This window comes from Crocuta crocuta, unplaced genomic scaffold (assembly GCF_008692635.1).
Source record: "Crocuta crocuta isolate KB4526 unplaced genomic scaffold, BGI_CrCroc_1.0 scaffold264, whole genome shotgun sequence".
Lineage (NCBI taxonomy): Eukaryota > Metazoa > Chordata > Mammalia > Carnivora > Hyaenidae > Crocuta > Crocuta crocuta.
Window position 1 is genome coordinate 1,024,290 of NW_027529597.1, and position 17,502 is coordinate 1,041,791.

Below are 17,502 nucleotides of genomic sequence, written 5' to 3' on the forward strand. Positions count from 1 at the left end.
CAGGGTAAGGGAAGGTGTTTGTGGAAAGTAGGCCTTAGGGAAGGGGCTGCTATACACCATCAGTTAGCAAAGGTGTATGTACTAACTTATCTTCTGCCCTTATCTGTTCCTTTTCTCTAAATTAGGCTCTTTGTCTCTGGGCAAGACTTGATTTTCCAGTTATATTCTTTATGGCACTGGAGAGCCAACCATACCTTTAAAGAGTTTAGCTCATTTCCAATACATAGAATAGCCTCTTCGAGTGCATTTACCCTTGTGTCTACTTTTATGATTTCTTGAATAGCTAAGGCATGAAAGACATTTTTGGTTAGTTGATTTACATGTTGAGCTGTGTGAACATCTTGGACTAATGCAATGGTAGAAACAGAATTATACATGTAAAGGTCAATCTTTTATGAGTAAGGGCCATTAGCCTGTTCATAGCTCAAGGGAAAGTATGGAGGGAAACAGGACCTTCTGGAGACACGATGTCTGTTCCCATAATCAAAAGAAGAAATTCCCACAATAAGGTCCTTCACAAGGTGCAATCATCATACCAGGCAGGGCCAGAATAAGGGAACAAGTCACTCCCGATATTGATCAACAAGGTACCCTAGGGGTCAGTGCTCAAGCAGAAATAATTGAGTGGGGGTGGATATCAGTCGTCATCTGATTAGCAAGAGACCATGAAAACTTGCTTTAACCTCACCAGGAGTTTTCTCGACTAGTGGGCTCAGAATGGCTCCCAACATAGAGCCATGGCATAGATTATACATACTGAGAGTAGGTGTGTGTATGTATGTACACATATATTTAGAGGCTTATGAATACCTATTTATACACATACACAAATATATATAGCATCACATCTTCTATGTAACAGGCAAGCAGAGGAGTTAGACTTCACGGTTGCTATAGGCTATGTACCATAGAATTACAATTTTAGATTTTCTATTTTCCATTTGCTGATTTCAGATAGAGAAGTTTTTGTGATTTCAGAAAGAGAATTGCTTGAAAATTTTTGCTTTCTTCTTTGTACTATTCTGTATTATTACTGTAAGTATTTTATTTTCATTAACGTGTTATAGATCAAATATTATATTGAAAAATTTTCTTGGTAATTGGTTTCTCTTGTAATTCATCCAAATCAGTATGAAATCAGACATTAAGGACCATGTGGGGGTCATCTGAAGATAAGAACTATTTCCTCAATCCCAGTTACCAATGCAATGATAACATTGGAAGTAACCATTATGGTTTCTCTTTGACTTCATGCTAAGGTCATCAATTCCTGTTGGGAAGACTTTCTTGATGTCATTTGACTGATGGTCCTATGCTCACTTCCAAGGACCATATATTCTCCTAATAAAAGTTCCTCTCTTACTGGCAAGTCCTACCTTCATGAAAGCAGCTCTTGAATGTTCATCTCTCTATACCATTATTCTCCGAGGGACTGGGTTAAAGAGAATGACTTTCTCAATTGCCACCTTGTCCTAACACATCATTTCAGGGAACATTTCTACTTTCCTAACTCACACATTTTTGAAACTATATTATGTACATTGCAATGATTCATAGTCAGCTGAATTTAATCAGTGTAGACTCTGCAACTGTCTCACCTTGCGATATATATACTTTGATAGACACTGACAGTGCGGCATAAATTCCTAGAATGTGGAGAAGCATAGATTTAAAAAAGAAAACTTTTATCTGTTTTGATGTCATTCCTATCAGACTTCCATGTATGGAGAGGTCCTTCATAAATGCTTGTGAATATTTCTGAGCTCAGATTCAGCCCTTTCAGTTTTCAGAAGAAAAACTAAGGACGGTAGATGTTATTTGCTTTTTCAAAACTTCGGCAACATCTTGCTGGCAGAGGAAAGATGAGGGCAGAGATAGTTTCACTTTTATCCAAAACTCTTTTCCCCCTCACTAAACCATGCTGCCTCTTCATTTTCTAGACTCCTACTTAATTCCGAACATATCCAGTGGAGGAGAAAATGAGGCAATTTGTCGCTTGCCTTCTCTAGATTTATAACATAAACATCTAGATGCTGTGGTTGAATCTGTAAGGTGCATAAAACTTCCAGGGGACACAACTCCATGAATGTGCATTGAGTGAATTACAGAGAAGGAATGCTTATTTCATTAAACACCTGAAGTTACTTTCTTAATTGAACCACAATCTTGGCAGTGTGTGTTCCAAACAGCCAGTGGACCTGTGAGACTTTGACTGTGCTGTTCTCAGAGGACAGTCACAACCCAGCACAGGAGAATATGGCCATATTTAAATGCCTTCCAAAGTAATATAGAGGCACTCATCATGAGCACTTCTGGGCTAACTGGGTCTATCTGGTTTCGTTTCCTGTCCCTGGCCTCTGTTGTCTCTATGTTCCAGTCTTTTAATTTCCTTTGTCATGCCATGCTTTCCCCATTCCCAGCTTACTCCCCATCACAGATTTTCTTCTTCAGGAACTCAAATCATTTCTCTTCCCCACCCTCCTTATTTTTGTTCCTTAATGTCTCATCACTTGGCTCAATTATAAATATCTTCAGATCGTGAACTCCCTGAAGGCAGAGACCAAGACACCACCGTTTCTGATGCCAGTTCAGAGTCTGGTTCCACATGGAAGCTTAATAAATACTCTTTAGGTTGATTAGTAATAAGATGTCATGAAAATTAAGGTATTTTGGTATTTAAAATGATCCGGAAGGAACATGCTAGGGGAGCCTCGGTGGCTCAGTCGGTTAAGCATCTGACTTTGTCTCAGGTCATGATCTCACGGTTTGTGGGTTTGAGCCCCGCGTCGGGCTCTGTGCTGACAGCCAGCTCAGAGCCTGGAGCCTGCTTCAGATTCTGTCAGATTCTGTGTCTCCCTCTCTTTCTGACCTTCCCCTTCTCATGTCCTTTCTCTCTCTCTCTCTCTCTCTCTCTCTCAGAAAAAAATAAAACATTAAAAAAAAGAGAAGGAACATGCTAATGACTTCGCTCTAAAACATTGGTTTCTGGGGCTGAAAAAAGGATCTTGAGTTCCCTGTACCATTGTGAAGGATAAAGATTTTTTTTTAATTTTTTATTTATTTCTGAAAGAGAGAGAGAAAGAGAGAGAGAAAGAGAGAGAGAAAGAGAGAGAGAAAGAGAGAGAGAAAGAGAGAGAGAGAGAGAAAGCAGGGGAAGGCCAGAGAGAGAGGGAGACGTAGAATCCAAAACAGACTCCAGGCTCTGAGCTAGCTGTCAACACAGAACCCCAGCGGGGCTCAAACCCACAAACCATGAGATCATGACCTGAGCCAACGTCAGTCGCTTAACTGACTGAGCCATCCAGGTGCCCCTGATAAAGATTTTTTAATGTGGAGCAATTTGACTATGATTTCTCCAGTTGTACCATGAAGGCAGTCTCCCCATGGCCTAATATAAAGCTCGTTACAATAATAGAAGCCCAGAAATAATATTATTGGCCAATGTGCCTAGGGAGGGTGCTGTACGTGATCCATTTCTCAAGGCAGTGACATTTATCTTTCCTCTCAGTTTCTTTACTAAGGACATGTAAATAACTCCAGAATCTTTGGGTGCAAAGGAAAAGAACATAGAGATCATCTACTCCTACGGATCCCTATCTGGTTCTTAAAATCCATGGGGCCCATAAAACTTAGCACTATTCAAAAACCCTGATAATGATATATGCTAATAAAATGCCTTTACTTTTGCCTAAAATTGTAGAACTCCATATGACTAATACTCCTTATACTATCAACTTTGCACTTAACAGTTATGATTTATAGGCATATGAGTTTTTATTTATAATAAAACTTAAATATATAACTTATAACCCAATAAATAAATACATATTTAGAACTCAATACATTTCTTTTCCAATTTTCATACCTATTGGGCAAGAGATGGGAATAATATATGTAGTTGTGGTGGAGGAAACTTTTGGAAAACAAACCTAGTTCACACTCTTCAATTCATTGATGAGACAGTGGTATCTGGAATTATTAAATGACTGGCCTTGTGTGCCAAAGCAGTGAATGGCAGCACTTCAATTTCCTTCTCTAGGACAGTGCTCTTCCTCATTCACGTATCTACCTCTATATGATTCAAGAAACGCGATGTGAATTATTTCTCATACTTACTCAATGCTGACATACTTATAAAACATTTCATAGACCTTCTGGAGTTATCTCCTATAAGCCATACTTGCTTGCACCTTGAGGGGTTTGAAATACATCTACAAATCCCTATAAGATGTATTCTTTGTTTCTTTGTGACCCAGTGATGACTTATTACTTGAATACTCAGAAAAGCCTACAGAGACAAATGGCTCAGAGCTTCTCAGGCTCTATAGTGTACGCTAGACCAGATAAAATGTGTTTGTGATACAAGTTAAACCTTAACAGTCTCCCTGCAGGATTACACTCTGCTGTTGCCACTAAAGGAAAGAGGAGATTTTAGATATAAATGCACATTACGAGTTGAAAAGACTTTTAGTGAACAAGAACAGACCAGGTTTAGTGATATAACAAAACCCAGCCAACAGCAGCTTCAGAGTTGCACACTGGGTGTTTCAGGTTCAGAGAGCTACACAAATGTAATGCATGATTTTCCAATACAAGTTCTCTCTGAAAGTTACAGTGAGCTAAAACCATATTTTGGCTTTATATTTTTGGTGATAACTGAAAATTATCTCTCAATATATTTGTATGGTATTTGTTGTCTTTCTCCATAGATTTAAAAATTCCAAAAGAAGCAACACAGTTTATTTTATGGCTCAAATATTCAGCTCATGCATTACCTCTTCTTTGACTACCTTGTCACACACACTTCTACTTCATTGTTCATGTAATAATCATAGTCCCCAAAACATTGATTGTATTTATACATTTAGTCAGAGGCAATCATTTGGACAATACCTTGTATCCTACTAAATTAGAAATTATTTTTGGCTGAATTTCTAGTGCCTACACACAATATCTGGCCAGAGACAGGAGCTCAGGGAAGTTATTTGAATTGTTGTCTGAAATATAAAGGCCATATCATATAATACAAAAGTTGTTGGAATTAAAATCAATGATTTGTTAAGGGGAGTCATTGAACCTATCACCTTTACAAGTAGATGTAGCTTCATAGTCAGATGTCTGCCTGTGTTATCCAGTCTTAAGGTGGTTAAAACCGGGCTTGTTTTATAAATAGAATTGTATGTCCCCAAAATGTATATGTCAAAGTCCTAGCCCCTGGGTACTTAACCTGAAACCATTAAGATGGGTCTTAATCTAATATGACTGGTGATCTCATTAAAAGGGGCAATTTGGAGGCAGGCATGCACACAGAGAGAATGTCATGTGAAGCTGAAGGCAGAGATCAGGGCTATGCTTCTATACGTATAGAAATGCAAAAATTTCCAGCAGACCACCAGAAGCCAGTGGAAAGACATGGGACAGGTGTTTTGTTGTCGTTTTTCCACAACTCTCACAATGAACCAACTTGACAGCTGTCTTGATCTTGGACTTCTGGTTTCCAGAACTATGAGACAATGTATTTCTGTTGTTCTAAGTCACCTTGTTTGTAGCACTTTGTGGCCCTTAGAAAAACTAACACACGTCCTGATGCAAGTTTTGAATTTAAAATATAATTATTCAAACGGCACTTCTCTACACATCTTGAGAATAAGTAAGTTAATTATGCCTGGTAGCCTCAATGGGAAGCCCAGGCAATAAATGCTTCAATTTCCTTAACATAAATCAGTATTTTACCTGTTTGATAAATGGAAGAGCTATTGATTATATCCACAGTTTAGTCTACTAAAATGGCAGAATTATTAGAGCAAGATACTTCTTTCCATCTGCTTACATGTGCTAATATAAGGGCAGTCCCTCCTGACTGGAAGGTCCCAGTTTCTTGGGAACCCACTTATTTGAGAGTCATGCCATCATTCATTTTCTGCTCTCTCCATTTACCGAATCCTGTTAAAACAGCATATATATATTTATAAAATATATTTTACGTATTTATGTGTTATATAATATTTACATATTATATTATATATTTTATATATTTATAAAATAGCAAATATATATTTATATATTTTATATTTATATATAAATTCTCTTTTGACTAAACATTATTTCTTGTCTTTAATATNTGTCACTTCTGGGACTAGAAACTCAGAACTTCATCTTAACCAAATGAATTTTGTAAGGGATTGTGGTTTTGGCTCTTCTTTCCACAAATAAACTGTATGACTATGTATAAGCCACTTAAGTTCTAAAGGTCTTAAGTTCTTCAGCTGTAAAATATATAGAGAAAATGTTGGAACAAAATATTTCTTAGTCATTTCTAGCCCCAGCTTTTATTTTTATTTATTTATTTTTTAAATATTTTTATTTATTTCTAGGAGAGAGAGAGAGACAGCGTGAGCAGGGGAGGGTCAGAGAGAGAGGGAGTCACAGACTGAAACAGCCTCCAGGCTCTGAGCTGGCAGTCAGCACAGAGCCCGACGTGGGGCTCGAACCCACGAACCGCGAGATCATGACCTAAGCAAAAGTCGGACGCTTAACCGACTAAGCCACCCAGGCACCCCTACCCTCAGCTTTTAAAAATGTCTACATGAGCAGTTTATTCATTCATCCATTCAACAAATGAATACTGAGCACCTGCTCTATGATATATTATGGGTTCTGATTCCAGTGGAAAAGACAAATAATAAACTTAAGAATTAATCCATCTATGTGAGGCTATTAGATAAATTTGAATTGTATATTTATAATACAATCACAATGTATTATAATTCATATACTATATTTTAATTGGTATAATACAGTTGACAAAATACAGTACAATCGAAATATATTACAATTAATCACCTACCATTAATATAGTGTCACATAACACAATGTACCGAAATGCAGATTGGGGAGGACCACTGCTTTGTCCCGGGTGGATGGCAAGCACTCACTGAGCAGGTGACATGGAAGCGGAGACAGAATGACAAGATGGAGCCAGTGCGGATCCTTGAATAGAGGAGCCTAAAAGTAGTTGGAGACACCAGTAATCAAGGAGGACAAAGGTGAAGGACAGGGTTGGAGAGAGGAATGGCTGGGCCACATGAGGCCATGCAGGCTCTGCATAAGGATGTGAGTTCTGCTTTTAGGTCCAGTGGCAGGCTTTTCGGGATCTTAAATTGGAGAGTGATATGATCTTATTTATTTTTAGTGGTAATAATCAAATGCCTCCTTCACTGAGGCAAAACCTTTCTCAAACAGACAGTATGGACTTTCGTTTTCTTTTTGTTTCACAGGGTTCCTTCATTCTCTTTCATAGTCTTTCTCTTTAGCTTTTGTTTCTTTTTACCTTCTCTTACTTTATTGATCTCTAAATTTCTTCCTGTTCCCTCCCGACCCCACTTGTTTTTGCCTTCATCGAACAGTGCCTGAGACATAGTATGGCAAAGATTATTTTAACTGAGCACAAGAAAGCTGCAGACCCCACTAGGGGTCACCTCTGACCCACTGATGAGTCCTTGATCCTGCAGTTTTGCCTTGGGTTTACAGTCAATCCAGGAGACACTTATTCTCCAGACTCTATCTTTTTTTACCTTTATGACCCCCCAAGGATCCAATTCAAAGGCATTGTGGTCCACATCCTCCCTTGGACCCAAGCCACCCCAGGAGCCAGGCAGGCTATCAAAACAGGCCTGCCCCACATGATTCCCTTTGTTCAGAATAGATTGGTGCTCTTGAGCTGTGAACTTGGCTTGCTGACAAAAGTGGCATCATTCTGCAAAGTGGAATGTCACCGGAAAGGCTGTGATTGTATGAGGAATGCTTGGACTATCTGTCTGCCTCTTGCCAGCGGGCTGCCTGAGGGTCCAGCAGCCAGGCTTCCTGAAGCTTCCTTCAATTGTCTTTACACACAGAATTTAGTACCCACTTAAAGACATACAGACCTGCCCTCAGCCTTCTGCTGGAAAAGGAACTTCCTGTGATTTATTTCCAACCTGGTTGCTTTTGAACTGACAGGTTTATTAATTGGAGAAATTTCATTATTTTACAAGGCCAGTTGAGACGTCAAGGACAAGTGGGTCCCCTCGGTACTCTTCCTTTTGTACATTTATCTGCATATATTAAAACATGTCTATTCACACAGTCTATATGCACACATATTATCTGTCCTATCTGAAGTGAAAAGGTGAAACTCATCTTAAAACACATCTTTTTCACAAATTGATAGCGGATTCCTTAAAAAGATCAAGAAATTATCATGTTTCCTTCTGCTAGATGAATTAATGAATTGAATTTGGTAATCTGAAAAAAAATTTTCTTCAATTTTTTCCCCTTGGACCCAAATTGCTTTTCCAAAACTAAATACGTCTCTTGGAAAGCCTTGGACAAATTATCATTGTTTGAATTCCTTGGCCCAAATGGATGCAGGTGTCTAATTAAATGTTATCTTCCATTTTACACTGTAACAGTTTATTTAAAAATTTTTTTTAATGTTTTATTTATTTCTGAGAGAGAGAGAAGGAGACAGCGTGAGCAGGGGAGGGTCAGAGAGAGAGGGAGACACGGAATCTGAAACAGGCTCCAGGCTCTGAGCTAGCTGTCAGCAGAGAGCCTGATGCAGGGCTCGAACCCACGAACCATGAGATCATGACCTGAGCCAAAGTCGAACACTTAACCGACTGAGCCACCCAGGTGCCCTTGTTATCTTCCATTTTACACTGTAACAGTTTATTTAAAAATTTTTTTTAATGTTTTATTTATTTCTGAGAGAGAGAGAAGGAGACAGCGTGAGCAGGGGAGGGTCAGAGAGAGAGGGAGACACGGAATCTGAAACAGGCTCCAGGCTTTAAGCTGGCTGTCAACACAGAGCCCTATGAAGGGCTTGAACCCACAAACTGTGAGATCATGACCTGAGTCGAAGTTGGACACTTAACCGACTGAGCCACCCAGGCGCTCCATTATACTGTAACAGTTTAATATGCACTTTCACTATACTTTGCCTACATTCCACATTCCTATTCATCTCACTTTATGAATAAGAATTCTAAGTCTCGCTAAGATTAAAGACTTTTCCAATAGTCATACATAGGGCATGCAACAGATCAAGGACTAGGCCTGAGATCTCATGCATTTAGTTCAAATTCAGTGCCCTTCACACTCCAGGAAAGTGCAAGATTTCTCAGTAAAGGGCCAGAGACTAAATATTTTAGGCTTTGCAAGTTGTATGTTCTGTGTCACCATTACTCCATTTTATTGTTGTAGAACAAAAACAGTCACATAAAATTATGTAAATAAATGAATATCACTGTGTTCTAAGAAAATTGTATTTATGAACATCCAAGTCAGAGTGTCCTTTAATTCTCATTTGTCATGAAGCACCATGTTCCTTTCATTTTAGGCCCTTAAAAAATGTAAAAAACATTTCTTAGTTCACTCATTCTAACAAAATAGACAGCAAGGGGGATTTGACTCATGAGCTATAGTTTGTAGAACCATCTATGAATGGAATTATAGACAGACCGCTGAGACCTGAGTTCATTTCAGCCCCTTATGGAATGGGCAATAGAAGGTCTCTAGAGTGATTCTCATCATAATAAATCATTAGCTTTTCAGGCACTTGTCATCAGGGATTAATTTCCACCAAGATTTCTCTTAAAGGAAAATAAAGTCAAAATATTAATTGAATAGATACAACTTCATAAGTGAAGTTCATATTTATAAAAATATGTAATGAAGAATATGACTTCCTTTCCTATTGAAGAGTATTATTTATAGAGTCTATGAACTTTTGAAAAATTCTTAGGAAAAAATCAAGGAAAAATATGAATGTTTTCATCTTCATTTTTATTCTATTATAGCCCAGTGCAGTTTAACTATAATAAACCAATTAATTGGGTTTTGTGGGTACAGATGTGATATAACTCAGCCTCCTAAGGAAAGCAAACCTCCCCTTTTTCTGATTATTTAAGCTGGAAAGAGTTTGCTGATAGCCATTCAAATTAAATCAACATACAATTGCATAGGTGCAGATGCTGAGCTAAAAGACAGAAATGAGAAAGTATCAACAACTAATTCTGTAAAACAAATGTTCAAGGCATATTTGTTAACAATTATGTAAGAGGTTAAAAATCAGACAAATTCCTCCTGGATTAGCAGTTGGCTGATGCTAGAAGAGAAATCTCTCACTTCCAAATCTGGTCCCTAAATAAAGAGCAACCTTGGGCCTTTACTCAAATTAAATTGAAAACCAAGAAAACAGAAAATACCCCATTGACATTACATCTTATTCTTTGTTGAGATAACAATTCTGGAACTTGGTTTTTATATTCATGTTTATATTTAACACAGAGCAAACACTTAAAATATAATACCACTACATAGATGCTCTTCTGGGTTACGAGTAGCTCCATTTTGGAGTTGATAGTGGGATTAAGAACAGATTTGGCTGGATATTGAGGGATGAGGAGGTGAGGAAAATCAGTGGTTTTTTGATTCCCAGTCCTCAAGTTTCTGCATTTACAGGAAACTGGAATGTTCCAGCTTCTTCTCTATCAATCCCAATTCTGTCCACCTTAAGGTCTTCCTCAACTCCTGAATCTCCCAGTGAGATTTCCCTAATTATACCTGCTGGCCAGTCTATTTTATTTCCAAACAGTGTAACATTTATTTAAGCAGCACAAAGATCCATGTTGATAGATGTATTTCAGTATTTTATTTCAAAGAAAGACATAAACTAATGACCAGGCTTCATACCATTAGAGTACATCCTTTGATCTACTTTCACTGTAGGTAACTGTTTGTTGACTGATTCCTTCTTTTCCAAAGCTTCAAAGAAGGAAAAAACCCTACCAGTCACACTCTCGGTGGAGAGCAATCCTCCCTGACCTCACAAGCAACCCTCCCAGAGCTGACTCATGGGACTGAGACTTTAAGATTTCCCACTGCAGAACTGAAAATGTTATTAGTACTAAGCACTATTGATAAGTGCAAAGGATATGCACCTTCTACCTTGAGTAAGGAAATATATGATGGTTTGTATGGAAAATGTCCAACTTCCATTCCTCAGAGCAGTGTCATCTTTTTTTCTTTCTCAGGCTGTGAACATTTTCTTACGCTCTGACATATTTTTGAAAACTAGCACCATTTCACTCAAAAGTCATAAGCAGTCAGAGCCTGTCTCTATCTTTAAGATCAACTCAGTGGCGACTCAGAACAGATGGGCAAATTGACATCTTGCAACCTGGTCAACTCTTACTTCAAGAAGTGGTATTGCTCCTTTACATCTTCTAGGTGAAATGAAGATTATAATCATCTCTATATATGTCCAGAGTTGTATACCTTATGCTTCTTAAAGATTAGAATCTATTTTACTTAAGCATGTCAGCAAAACTTAGAAAAGTATGTCAACAAAACTTAGAATGAAGATGTGGATATATATAATAGTGAGTAGTAACAGTTATTAAGTGCTAATTTTATGGTAGATGTTATGCTAAGCAATTTATTTCGCTCAACACCTCTGAAAAGTAAGTACTATGTAAGTATGTTCTCCTTTATAAATGTGGATTGAGTAACCTGAAGGTCAGGCAGACGTTAATTTGACTATGGTGAAATAGGCTCTAAGCACCGAAGAATGAACTTAAACGTCAATGATAGAGTCTGTAGCCTGTGTAATCAAGTCATAGAAGAAAGCCATAAAAATATTCAGATACGAGTGATAAATATGTTACAAGTGGGCCATAAAAGTTTAATATAAATGGGACAATGGTTCTTTGTCTGGGAAGAGAGCTTTCACATGGGATCAAGTATGCAAGAAATGAATCATATTTCTATGTGATTTTTATATTCATTCACAGCATGTTCACTGAGCACATACTATTGCCCAGTACCGATAGCCAACAGTGAACAAACTATACATGAGTCCTGCCTCATGGAACTTTTAGTTTACCTTCATGAAGCTTTTCTTAGTGTTTCAAGGTTGTGTGCTCTGGGATATCACAGAATCTTAGAATTGAAAGAAAACTTAAAGATCATTATCCCCTGCCCTTTTTCTCTCTTTTTCACACTGGCTAATTTGTAGGCTCAGCAAACCATTGAATCCCAAAGCAGAAAATACATTGACAATTCAATCCAATTCAATATCTTTCCATGTTCCTGGCCCTGTGCTGGGACTCTAAATCTTTTGACTTGTAAAACTCATGTCTCATATCTACTATCCACGTAGGCTTAGTTTAAACCATAAGGGTCCAGCATTCACTACTGTTTTCCCATATTACTTCACATGTCATAGACCACCCTGCTTAATGACCTTGAATTCTTATCCATGAATTCTTTATACCAGAACACTTCTGTTCTGCTTCTCATTCCAAATATTTCTTCCAGTAAACTGTTTTGTTTTAGTTTTGACTTTTATGAGAAGCAGATCTGAAGATATGAATTCAAGTACAGATATTTTTGTTTTGTAGTGAAAAATAAGGAAGCACAGGCAGAGACATTGGGAAGTGAGCTAGGAAAGCTAATGATCAACAAATCACTCATTAATAAACAAGTCACAGCGGTGGGCAGGTAGAGACACTAAAGGCAAAAGAAACTGAGGAGAAGTGGACTTTTTGCTGCCTGTCAGCTCTAGGATTCTATATCATACAGGGCAAGGCCCTAAAACCTCACTGAAAGCTTCAGGAAAATGAAATGAAAGTTCTCTGAGGGCAGCACCTGTGTATACTGTGTTTATCATTATCTAATACCTGGGAATTTCTAGGAGTCCATGTAAAACACAAGTCTTTGAGCGATCACTCCCAAGAAGTGAGGGACAATGATCCAGCACCTGTTGGTTGTTGGTTGAGTGCTGCTCCCTAAGGATGTTGAATCCTCAACACTTCTGAGGATTTTCTGCTCTCAAAGCAACAAAGTAGGTTATAGAAACCTTAAAGAGCCCACAGAAAGAAGGAAGGAAGGAAGGAAGGAAGGAAGGAAGGAAGGAAGGAAGGAAAGAAAGAAAGAAAGAAAGAAAGAAAGAAAGAAAGAAAGAAAGAAAGAAAGAAAGAAAGAAAGAAAGAAAGAAAGAAAGAAAGAAAGAAAGAAAGAAAGAAGGAGAAAGATAGACAGTGGAAGAAAGAAAGGTAGGAAGAAAGGGGGGAAGGAAAGAAGGAAGAGAGAGAGGGAGTGAGGAAAGGAGGAAAAGAGGGAGAAAGGAAGGAGGGAGGGAATGAAGGAAGGAGGGAAGGAAGAAAGGAGGGAAGGAAGGAAGGAAGGAAGGAAGGAAGGAAGGAAGGAAGGAGAGCAAATGATAGTCTAGCCTATGTTACTGAGTGATAAGGGCAAGGAAATTTGGGTGGTGATGGAGAGCATCTTATCTAGTCCCTAGCATGAAGGCTGCCATCTAAATCTTATTCTCGTGAGTTTCTGTCTCTGGAGTCTAGAAACTGTCTCTGCACCTACCAGTGCCTGAATTTTAACCACTGATTGCCAGGCCTTTGAGCATTCCACTTACCTACCTGGAGAAAACTTCACCAATGTTAATTTCTATTTCTGCCTCTTCCACTAGCTTGAGTATGTGGCCCCTATATCAGTCAGGGTTCAACCAGAGAAGGAGAACCCATAGAAAATATGTATTTTGAGTTTTATTCCCAGGAAATGGCTATGTAACAGTGAAGACTAACTAGATAAATCTGAAATCTGTAAGACAGGACTTACAGGCTGAAACTCCTGGAATGAGCTGAAACTTTAGCCTATTAGCAGAATTTGTTTTGGAAAGTCTCCAACTGATTGAATCAGCCCCCAAACCCCAGTTTATCTAAAGTAATCTCTCTTCCTGCAAGGCAACCGATTAGGCTTTAATCACATCTATAGAATACCTTCACAGAAACACCTAGATTACTATATGATTGACTATTGGGGAACTATACCCAAGCCAAGTTGATACTTAAAGCTGACACAATCCCATCTTAGACACAACTCATAAAATGTGGCATTTTTCAACCTAAGTCTATTTAGAATGCAAAATTTTCTACCCCATTTTTGATAAAAAGGGTGATTTCCAAACTTCATTAAAATAATGCTGCAGAGGGGCGCCTGGGTGGCTCAGTTGGTTAAGTGTCCAACTTTGGCTAAGGTCATGATTTAATAGTTCATGGGTTCAAGCCCCACATCAGGCTCTGTGTTGACTGGTAGCTCAGAGCCTGGAGTCTGTTTTGGATTCTGTGTCTACCTCTCTCTCTCTAACCCTCCCCCGCTCTCTCTCTCTCTCTCTCAGAAATCAATAAAGCATTAAACAAATTAAAAACTAATAGCCCAGAATAAAAATGTATTACCAAGAAGGCTATAACTTCGAGCTGCAGTATAGAGCAGCCTAAACATTGGAATCAGTTTTGAATTCGGACTGACACATGTATCACTATGATTTGGAGTAAATTCTTATACCTCAGATCTCATCTTTAAAAAGCAAAGCTAATAATTATAATTGGATGCACCATATAAAGCAGCTGGGAAATTTCAGTAAGACAGAAAATTCCAGTTTTTCTGAGATAGTTCCAGTGTTTTTTCAGGACAATTATTAATAACACCCTTTTTAGTCTCCAAAATGACCTACTTTGGAAAAGAAATAAAATAGTCATCTTATTTATATAGCACTCTAAAAACATTGGTTATTTCCATTGGGTAGCTATCATTTACATATCTGATTTATTCTAACTCCAGAGGACAGACAGAACACTAAAGTTGAAAGTTACAAAATGCCATTCTTAAGCTCAAGAAAGGAACGTGTCTTGTAATTATTCAATATCTTCTTATGTTAGTTCTTCAAATGCTTACAACCCTCAAGTTTTAGCTTTGCCAAACAAAATATCCTCAGTGTCTTCAGTCTTTTTCTATGTGACATGGCTTTGAGTGTCTAGATAATCCTGGTAATTCTTTTTGGACCAATCCACTGGTTTTCAGTGTTACTCTTAAAATATGGTGCCAATATTTCTAGTCCAAGTATTTCCATTCAGTTCAGACCACATTCAGTCTTTAAAAAACCTTTAAATAGGTTTTACCCATGGACTATTGGATCAAATTAGTGTAAATAGCAAAGCATGATTGTGTTGGCCACACAGAGCTTGCAGTCAACTAAACTTCTGGGTATTTTTCAGTAGAAATGTTAAATTTGTCACCTCAACTTTCTACTCATACAGCCTCAATAAGTTCCAAACTTAACACAGTTGTCCTCTCTTCAGAGTGACTAGATTTAATAGCCACTGTGGATGCTAACCTGTGCTCACTGAAGTCTTTAATTGAAATTTTGAAAAAGACAGGGTCAAATGTTATAGTCTCCATCTAGTTCTCTATTTTATCATTGATCTGCTAATCAACATGTTTTAAAAATAGTTGTTCAATAATCTGTTAAAACAATCATCTGTATTTTGACGACTTTTAAAGCTATCTTTTTTTTAAGTTTATTTATTTATTTTGAGAGAGAGAGAAAGAAAGAGAGAGAAAGAATCCAGAGAAGGCTCCATACTGTCAGTGCAGAGCCCAGTGCAAGACTTAAACTCACTCATGAAGTGAGATCATGACCTGAGATGAAAACAAGAGTTCAGTGATTAACCCACTGAGCCACCAAAATACCCCCATATTTTTACAACTTTTAAAGAAGGATATCATAATTCAAATATATGGTCAAAATAGAAATAGACTTTACCTATGACATATATCTAAACTGCCGTCAATTGTGGATAAAGAAGCATACAATTTTGAAGTAGACAAACTTGGGCTCTGATCCAAATCTATGCACATAATGAATTTCTAACTTTGGACATGTCATTTAATCTAAATATCATGAACCTCTTTCTTAAAATATGAATATAGTTATATATTAGATAGCACATGGAAAGTATCTAGCACAATGGCTAATACATGGTTGACAATAAATAGATAGTAACAATTATTATTGCCATTGCTGCTACTATTATTTGTATTACTAATTTTGGAGCTTGGAAGCAAGCATGGAATTAAGCTCTTGCTCATTTTGTAGAACAAAAAACTGAATTCAGGGGAAGTGAAGACATTCATCTAAGGAATAAGATTGCTGGGATTTGTTGTGGCTGTTTACCAAGAGAAAATGAAATTTGTGTTCACTGTCTTCACTTAGTTACCACCATTTAATCCTTCATGGTCTGAAATATGTATGTCATCTTCAAGAATCTTCTAAATTTTTTTGTTTAAAATATTTCCCCTAACTTGCTGGTGAGAGATCCAAAGGCCTCCTATATGTCCTTTGACAATCTGATTTCTTAACTGTATTTGACATTGCTGAAACCCTCCCACTGTTCAAAACTTTTTTTCTTTTTGATGTCCTTGACAAGAGTGTCTCCTAACTCACCATTTCATCCTTGTCTGCTTCAATTCCCTTTTTTGGTTTTGCTTCCTTTAAGAATTGTGACTCTTCCTTCCTCGACCATCAGTCTTATCACAACTTATTTTCACAGTCCCAGAAACAACTTTATGTTAGTTATCCATAAATTCAGTTCTCCAACCCTGATTGCTTATGGTACAGATATTCTTTGTTCCCTAAGAATCCATGTGCTTTTCTGACATTTCTCAGCTATCTTTCCATTAGGCAGGGCTATAGCACTACTTCTGAACTTGGGCTGCATATTTAAGTGACATATTTCACCTCTGTACCAAAGCATAACTAAGAAATTAGGAATCTCCAAATTGTCTCTTCCCCTGAAACAAGAATGTTGGAGGCCTTGTGTTCTAAATGGTGAAACTGTATGATATTGGAGTTTTATCAGCTGAAGAACTTGAGCCACTGTACAGAGAAGAATCTCTCACTGATCTATGCTGGCTATGCAATATGAATGATTACTAAACATTTATTCTCTTAAGCCACTAAAATTGGGGGACTATTTTCTTTTTCTTTCCTCTTTCTTTCCTTTTTTTGTTAGCATATAGCATAAATGGGCCAATTGTAAGTTAAATGTATTATAATTTATTACCTTTGTTTCATCAATATGCTAGAGGTTTCAATGTCAATAATCATCAAAAGTGACCATGTTCAAAAGAGATCTACTCAAATATATTTTCATTTGAACATTTCTAATGATTTAGCATGTTCTGTCCTTTCTGCAAAATATCTCAGTGTTGGGCTGTTTCCTCTTGTCTCTTCTATCAGCCCATGCAGATGGTAATTAGCTCAGTTTGTTATGTCTAGTATTTCCCCATTCCAAATCACATGTTCTCAAAATATTTTCCCTTACTCATAGTCTACAATGAAAGGCCTTTCAATATATTCCAATACTGTAAGCCCTGGACAGTTTTTTTCTTCTTTTTTTTAATGCAAGCGTCTGACTTAAGTTTTGATTGCCAGGCATCCGTTTCAAAGAGGCATTCTAATAAACATGTTGCCAGCCACCCACCTTCCCCTACTGAGGCTCCTTTGTTTTAGAGATCATGGTTGATTTAGATAACTGACCATCTGGACCACTTGTCTTTTCTCTTCCCCAGGTTTTAAATTCCCTCTTGTGTTTTAAATTCACCAATAAA